General features: G+C 39.7%; 1 long non-coding RNA gene across 1 annotated transcript in view; it reads left to right on the top strand.

Moving 5' to 3' along the window:
• LOC137994869 (uncharacterized) overlaps positions 1-7833 on the top strand; it is a 193856-nt gene extending 186023 nt beyond the window's left edge. The window contains exon 3 of the long non-coding RNA XR_011122205.1: positions 7631-7833. This is a non-coding gene — a long non-coding RNA (uncharacterized lncRNA). The remainder of the gene's footprint in view (positions 1-7630) is intronic.
• The last annotated feature ends 249 nt before the right edge of the window (positions 7834-8082 follow it).

Below are 8082 nucleotides of genomic sequence, written 5' to 3'. Positions count from 1 at the left end.
ACATTTTGAAAGTTCTATACAATTGAAATATTATACTTTCCATTTTATCGCATATTGTAAATAGTTTCTTGTTATATATATATAGGGCCAGTTATTTAAACAAAGTCTAAATTAAGCCGCGGCTTAAGACAATTAGTGGACGTCCAAATCTGTTTATAAGCGGTATATTTTAAGTAGATAAATTGTTGTCTAGTTTGGAATGCAAACCTTCTTGTTATCATCAGCAGCAGACAATATTAAGAAATGACTGTTGGCAACATTGAAAATGGCTTAGAACGCGGTTTTGTTAAACATTGTCTAAACTATGTTTTAATAATCGACCCATAATGTTGTAACGGAACGCAATTCAGTCTTGCGACTGTCATGTTTTAATGGTTAAATAAACTATCTATCTATCTATCACGACCAGTACTAAAGTTACTAGTCTTGGTCCAGCAGCCGAGACGAATGCAGACCGATATGAGTTCGATTTCACACCGGTTTCATGTAAACGTCACAAAAGAAGTGTACGGAGGCCGTTACGAACTCATCCCGGTCCTAGTTCGAACTTCTACTTTTAAGCTTATGCTTAGTTTACGACGTCTGAGAGGTTTTCAGGCCCATCCTGGCGTAAGCGTCCCAGCTACTTTTGCCACTTATTGTAGCTGATTAACGTCCGTTCCTTGTTAATGATCATGAGGTGTAAACAAACCTCGTAAAGGTTTAAAGAAGCCTGGGCGGAGTTAATATGCCAAGCTTCCAAACAAAGGTGTCGATGTTAAAGTTGATTGGTGGTGATATAAGTTCTTAATCATCCCACGCAGTTTTTTGGTTGGTTTGGCAAACGTTTCCAAAAACGACGGAATTTTCCTTTTTGCAAAGAAAAACTGCTTTTGGCGCTCTTTAAACGGTTTGCCTTGACAGCGTCCGATGTATACGCAGTAAAGAACAACTACAGTCAAGCAAACCCATTTCGGCTAGCGTCCTTAAAACTGTTGAATTCAGCAATCTTTTTTTCACGCTATGAAGTTGAAACACGGACCTTGTGAGCTTGGAAGACGTGGCTGACATACGTTAACTAAATTTTCAGCTTCTCCAATTGCAATACCTGCACCTGTATATCAGGCAACAGTTTTGGACAAGAACGCATGTATCAGAAGACTGCAACAGAAAGACTCTAAACTGGCGCGAGTGAAATAAGTGACTGTGATTATGGGTTAACCCTATGCATTATTTATGCAACATTTATGACGCTGACTAAACCCGAAAGAAGAGTGCTTAGCGCAGTAGTAAGTGGACTTGCCTTCGAGTCATATTTTCAGGGTCCGATTTCTGAACTCGTCACGCGTGAGTTGAATTTGTTGGTTCTCTTCTCTGCTCCTGGAAGGTCAATTTTCCCCATCCTCAAAAACCAAAGTACAATTTGCTAGGAGTTGGTTGGAATTGGTTTGATTTCTGTTTTGTGTCCGCAATTAGTGCCCCACTGCTAGATGAACTTTATTTGTATAATTATATAGGTGATCCTTGAAAATTTCTGCGCTGATTGGTTGCACTTGCGGAGATTATTACGCGATCATTATCTAAGCGGTTTTTTTCAAAATGGCCGCAAGCCGTTTTGTCGAGGTGAGAGACGAAGAAATTAATTGTTTTAAAGAAAATGCATAATTTTCACACAAGCAGCTATGTTTTTATACTAAAACAATTATTCACCTCAGGCTCGGTGAATATAGGTGAATATAAACCTTGACTTCGTGTCATTTTTCATTCACCTATATTTACCTCCCCTTCGGCGAATACTTGTTAATTATTATTATTATTATTATTATTATTATTATTATTAAAAATAATAATGTTTATTAAAGAAGATTCATAAGCTAGTACTATTTACAGAAAATAGCTCGTTAAAGAGAATATCAAAAATTTTAACAATAAAAGTAACAATTCATATAATCAAACGTATCTTATATTTATATTGTTTGTTTAAAATTATTGTTCACGGTTCCTTAAATTAGCGAAAATCCGGAATAAAAGAATAGCAATAACAATAATAGCAATAATACTGAAGTGCTAAAGTCTCGCTAATCCCTTATCGATTTCAAAGCCCCTACTAATCCTAAATGTGAAGAATATTAAAAGTTCTAATCGTAAAATCTAGCTAGTTTCTTATCACTTTCAAAACGTTATCTGTAGTGTTAAGCGGAGCCCTTCGCGTACAACGTGAGCCTCTCAAGCATAGAAGCGCAGACCTTAGGAGGGCGAATGAGACTTTGGCGTGAATCTAAGACATTGTTGTACTATAATCTTCACCCTTCTTAGCTGATAAAAGTTCAGCCAGTCTACTGAGATACCTCTTGCATTCATCTGTCATTCCTCCGGTGGTAGTAAATACCAGTGGAGTAAAGGAACCCTGTTCGACTTCTAGCACCCTGTTGGCGTCCATTCGCTTCTTCTCACTCTCATGCTGATGGTAGATTTGTTTTGCTTTAAGACTCTGCGTTCGGGTAACAAACCCTGAGATAAAAAAAGGCAAGGCAGAGCCTTGCCGCTCCCAGAAGCCGTGAGCGTGAATGTCGAGCAGGGCATCCGCTGCTCTGTTTGTACCGGGTGTCAGCACTTCTCCGCTTATCTCCTGAAGTACCGGCTCAATTTGGACGTCATTGCGTACCATCTTTAACATTTCGGATTCCAAATCACGCAGCTCATTACGTCTTTGAATAATAAAGCCTCCATGTCTGCACACCATGGCGTAGTCTACATTGAAAGCATCTCCACACGCACAAGTAGACGAATTCTCACTTATTTGCCAATCATATCTCGGCTTAATGGCGTCTTTGAATTTTCCCTTATTTAGAGTAAAGTTCACATCTTTAACTGGAATGACCGTGAACCAGCTAGATGCCCCTTTTTCCGCAGCATGATTGGCAGCTCTCCTAGTTTGTTCAGGAAGGGCATTCTTCATTTGCTGTAGGTTTTCTCTAAGGCGCGCATCCTTCTGTCTACGGTTACATTGCTGCAGTGTTCTAATTGAATAATCGTCCGGGAGCTTTTGCGTCTGCGTCAGTATCTGTTCTACCAGCGGGTCAGTTATCGCAGTTGAAGCTTCGTAGTCCGAGACTGCAGTATGACATGGGTTTATGATCCCAATACCACCCATCCTTACTGCTATAATGCTAACAAACAACGCTCAGCTGTTGTGCAGGTGTGCCCTGTGATAGCAGGAATAAAGGCGTGACTTATGGCACGCTCTAGCGGTTAATGTTCTAAGATAGTAAAGTCAGCGGTGTTTCAACCCGAATGTGATGGCCGCGTATGAAGCCTGTGGATACGTTACAACAAATTCTGCTAGCTTCACAATTTGATCGATCCATCCCTCCACTTTTCCGTTCACATACTCCTCCAAATAGGTTCTAGAACCTAGGACATGCTTCTGGTCTTGCGTTGATATGTTAATTACATTATCACGAAATACTTCCCATACGGCATGCTCTTTCCCCTGTTTAGTGACTAGCCAGCATTTTTTAGCATTCGGATAATATCCTGAACTGGGTCTCATTTCATTGAGTACGTCCAAACACTTTCTCAGCTCTCTCAAAGGACCAGCGCCCGTTGCATCGTCAGCATACCAACATTGCTTTGTAAGGCTTGAGGAATTTAGGCATGTATTAAACGGCTGGAGGCTAATAACGTAGAGACTCATTGCCAAGGGATCACCCTGTGTAGTGTCCTCTGCAGACGTCAGCTCTTTTCCACCAATGACGAATACGCGCAGGTTCTCTGTAGGTGTTTATGGCATAGGTAGATATAAAGGGACACAGAATCCTGGTATTATGTAAGGCAGCAGCTCTGTTCCATGAATTAAGAGCATTTGAGGCATCAGCGTCCGTATCGTCAGCTTCAAATATGCTGTGCATGGCGTGAATGGCTGCCTCACCCCTACTTGTCAAACCTGCGCACACTTGAAGTGAGCCGCAGGCATCAACGATATCTTCCTTTGTCAATTTCGTTAAACACTTTCTGAATATTCTCCTGATAACCTCTCCAACACCAATTGGCCGCCACCTCGCCGTTTCCTTTGTCTAGTGGGATAACCCGATTTGCCGAGAATTGGCTCGATTGTCAGGGGGTCAATAAATTTGGTACAAAGTCTCTTTGCTAGCACCGCTATAGTATCTATGCTGACTTTTTTGAAAGACTTGCAGGCAAGCATTCTTCTGAAACCATTAGCATCTTCCCCCGATGGGACGCTGCAAACTTTAGTTTTTAAGACTGCTGCCTTCACCATTTATCCATTTATTTCGTGGCATAGGATATGTGGGACATCCTCAACAGGACCAAAGAGCAAAGCTCCCAGCTGGGCTTCCTGTGCACTTGGGTGTTTATTCGTAAGTTGTCTGATTACGTCATCACTAAGTGGTAGTGGGCCCTCCACAGACTTGACTTTGTTATACGCTTCGGTATCATCCGTCCTTCACTCAGTAGTGTCTATTTCTCCCTCTTTCCATAATGTTAGTCTCCTTGACAAACTCTCTTGGTGATCTCGTAAGTCGAGTGCCAGTAGAGCAACAGCTGCCTTCAGAGCAATGTGCTGCATTTCCGTTTTATTGTTCCAGTCATTAATGTGTTTAGTTAACTGTTCAATAAAATCCCTTCCAAGTTTCCTATATGGGACTAGGAACGTGTTTTTTTCCGCCAAGTTGTTATTTCACTGTACGCGGTGTCAATGGATGAAGTATTAAGCATTATTTGTACTCCATCACTTCTTGGTCCCCGATGAACACATCATGGCTTGCTCGTAATCTCGTGACTGGGCAAAAGTCCTTACATCCTGCCACAGGCGATATGTTTTCTGGGGATTGTGTGGCTGTTGTATGCAAATCTGAGTAGCTCAGTATGGTAAAATTAACATTTTCACTGGTGTTTTGATCTTCGTCTCCAAAATATAGTCAAGGTCGGCCGTCGCAGAAAGTGCACTTTGGTTAGCCCCGTTGGCTTTTACTGCTCTTTCATCTTCTCCATAATCATCCATGACACATTCCTGTAATTTTTCCAGCATCGAGGCCTGATCTAGCAGATTTTGACTTTTCAGCTCAAGATGTGCATAGCCCTTCTCGTCCTATAGCTCTTTCATAACCTCAATATAACACTTCCTTCTGCCACTGCAGTTACATAGAGGAATTTACATTTACATTCTTACATTCCAAAATGTCCTTATACATCTGCTCTGTCCATTTTATCTTCAGTTTTCTCGACTTCTCAGTCGTTTTAGTCACCGTGGCTCATCTCATCTCTCGAATAAAACTTCACCTTGATTAATATCCTCAGTTGTCAACAGAGCTGTAACAGATATATATATATATATATATATATATATATATATATATATATATATATATATATAAAGTAAAGACACAAGGCAAAGATCTTTGTTTTCGCTCTACTTGTAATGGTATTGAGCGCTCTTCACCTTCACACCACACTATAAACTTGGTATATATATATATATATATAGGGAGAATGAAAAAATGAGTCGCTGGCGAACTTCTCACAGGTCTAGTATATTTTAATCTCGTGTAAACGTTTCGCCCTTCGGGCTTCTTCAGTACACGCTAAAAACTAAAGACTAAAAATACCTGGTACAACTGAACTTGCGCTATTTATACAAAACCATGAACCAAAAGGTGTAAAATGTTTAAAATTACAAAAAAATTATTATAAAAAATCACAATAATATGTCACGTAATATGTGCGGTTGAAATTCATTGAGTGGACAATACGTGAGATAAGAAATAATTAGCTCTATTCCGAAAAAGGCGTTAATCACCAGACATCGAAACTAATAATTTAAAATAAACAACAGGACTTTGTAAATCATGCAATCAGGTGGCCATATGATGAGCGCAAAACAAGATCCCAAGAGAAAGCCTCTGGAACCACGCCAGTACTAAAAACAACAGAACCCCGCCCAGGGGCTCTAAAAAGTAATAGAATCCCTGAGCAGGGCCTGTGCGAATGCCGATCTGCACACCGTAACTGAAAAAAAGCCCAACTGGTTGCACAATTACTCCAGTGAATAATTAATTAAACCTTATTCTATTTTTGGAATTAAACTCGGATCTTTTGTTTAAGCCGTAAGGTTGGAGGGTGCATAATTGTGCGCACCAATAGGCCTCTCTTGTGAGTAAAACCTTGTCCATATCATCAGTAGTGTCATTAACAATTTTTTCAGTAACAATGAACTCAAAGTCAGACATGTAATGTTCTTTTCTGTTGAAATGGACGGCCAATTCACACGTGGCCTTGTTGGTCAACATAGCCGATTTGTGATTCCGAAATCTGACCTTGAATTCATTCGATGTTGAACCTACGTATTGAATCTTGCATGTTTTACAGGTGACTAAATAGATGACATTCTTCGACCTACAATGTACATCCTGTCTAATGGAGTAAAAACGGCCTGTACAGGCGCTGTGAAAGATCCATTACAGCAATAATACTCCTGTAGGATGTCTTAAATGTAAGAACAAATGTGATCTATGCAAACATTATCTTGTTGAAGATAAGTTAACAATGTTTTTCTACTCAATATAGTCTCATATAGACTTTAATACAGGTCTGTTTCGTAGACCAACAAGGAGTTGGACCACTGATCAGTTAAATTCCATATACACCGTAGCATCGCTGGGGTTTATATACATCAGTAGCGTGATCGTTACAAGATTCAAACTTGAAAAACAATAGTAAAAAAGCATTTGTAAATTTATGATTGGTTGTTGAGGATGCGATTGAACCTAAGGAGAAAATTTCGCTTGTGTCTGCAAGTCGATACGAGTTCATTACGTTTGTTGAGCGTTGCCATGTCCGGTTTATATACAATGTAGAATTTCTCGGTACTACATAGATTACATCGTTTAGTAAGGTTGCTATAAGATTTGGCCTTCGCTAGAATTTTCCAGGAGATTGCGAAGTCTTTCTTTTGATCTTTTAGCTGCCATAGATGTTTGCTCAGTTCGGTGTCATTATATTTACTCTCGTTTTTGAATGACATTTGGTGGTTTCGCCATCTCGTCTTGAACTCAGTGGCGGTGAGGCCGACGTACGTCTCTGTGCTTTCGGCGGTCGTGATGGTGGCTTGATACACTACTTCCTGACAGACCTGTATTAAAGTCCATATGAAACTATATTGAGTAGAAAAACATTGTTATTACCGCTCCATTATTGTTGAGCACTATTCTGGATTTATCAGTGTGGAACTCACCTGAAGTTATATATATAGCTGGAATTTTGAAAACAAGGTCAAACTTGGCTGCAAAATACAAAGTGCAACTGCTGCACTGACGGCGAGCTTTAAATTCCTGGGGGGGGGGGGGGGTGGGGCTGCGTCATGGCTTGTCGCATGCAAGTCTAACAACCATGAGGTAATAGTCCATGGCCAAAATAATTCAATAGACCTCTTTATGGGAGGGTGAGGGAAGTAAATGATGACCTATAGGGTCTGAAAAACAGTTAAAGATATCCAATGTTAAAACAACTTGTTGGATTTATGTGAGATATATAGCTGGAGTTTTCCTTTATGCCTTTTTTTTTATAATGCAACTAAGAGGTTTCTTTTTGCTTGAAAGTAGCTGTTATTCATCATTATTTTTCTTTCCAGGGCTTGATAAAGGAAGATCATTGGATACAACATAGGAAAATGCTAATTGTTTTTATTGGGTCTTTGATGAGATTGTCGCTTGATTTTCTTCTGGTTAGCTATTAATTGAGTTTTAAAACTTCCCTGATTATTATTAGAAACCTACTTCAAGGTTCACGGTGCAATAGAATCTCCGAAGCTTGACTATATTATTGTCACATAATTTGAGCATTAAAACAGCAACATGATGTTTCCTTTGAATAACGTTTCCAATCGTAATGATATTTTCGTGTTGGTTTCCTTGTTTGCTTGTTTTTTTGCTTTTTTGCCTTGAGCACGCGATCTCCGTCAATACACCTGAGAACAAAGGTTAAGTTTCTGCCTCTCACGAAATTAAATAAGGAAAGGGTTGTGTTCTATTTACTCTTTGGCCCTTCATTTTTGAATGTTCAATCAACAAGTATTTGTCACAA

The sequence above is a fragment of the Montipora foliosa genome, chromosome 3, assembly GCF_036669935.1.
Source record: "Montipora foliosa isolate CH-2021 chromosome 3, ASM3666993v2, whole genome shotgun sequence".
Lineage (NCBI taxonomy): Eukaryota > Metazoa > Cnidaria > Anthozoa > Scleractinia > Acroporidae > Montipora > Montipora foliosa.
The sequence above is the reverse complement of the archived record's forward strand: the minus strand, read 5'-3'. Positions and strand labels throughout refer to the sequence as shown.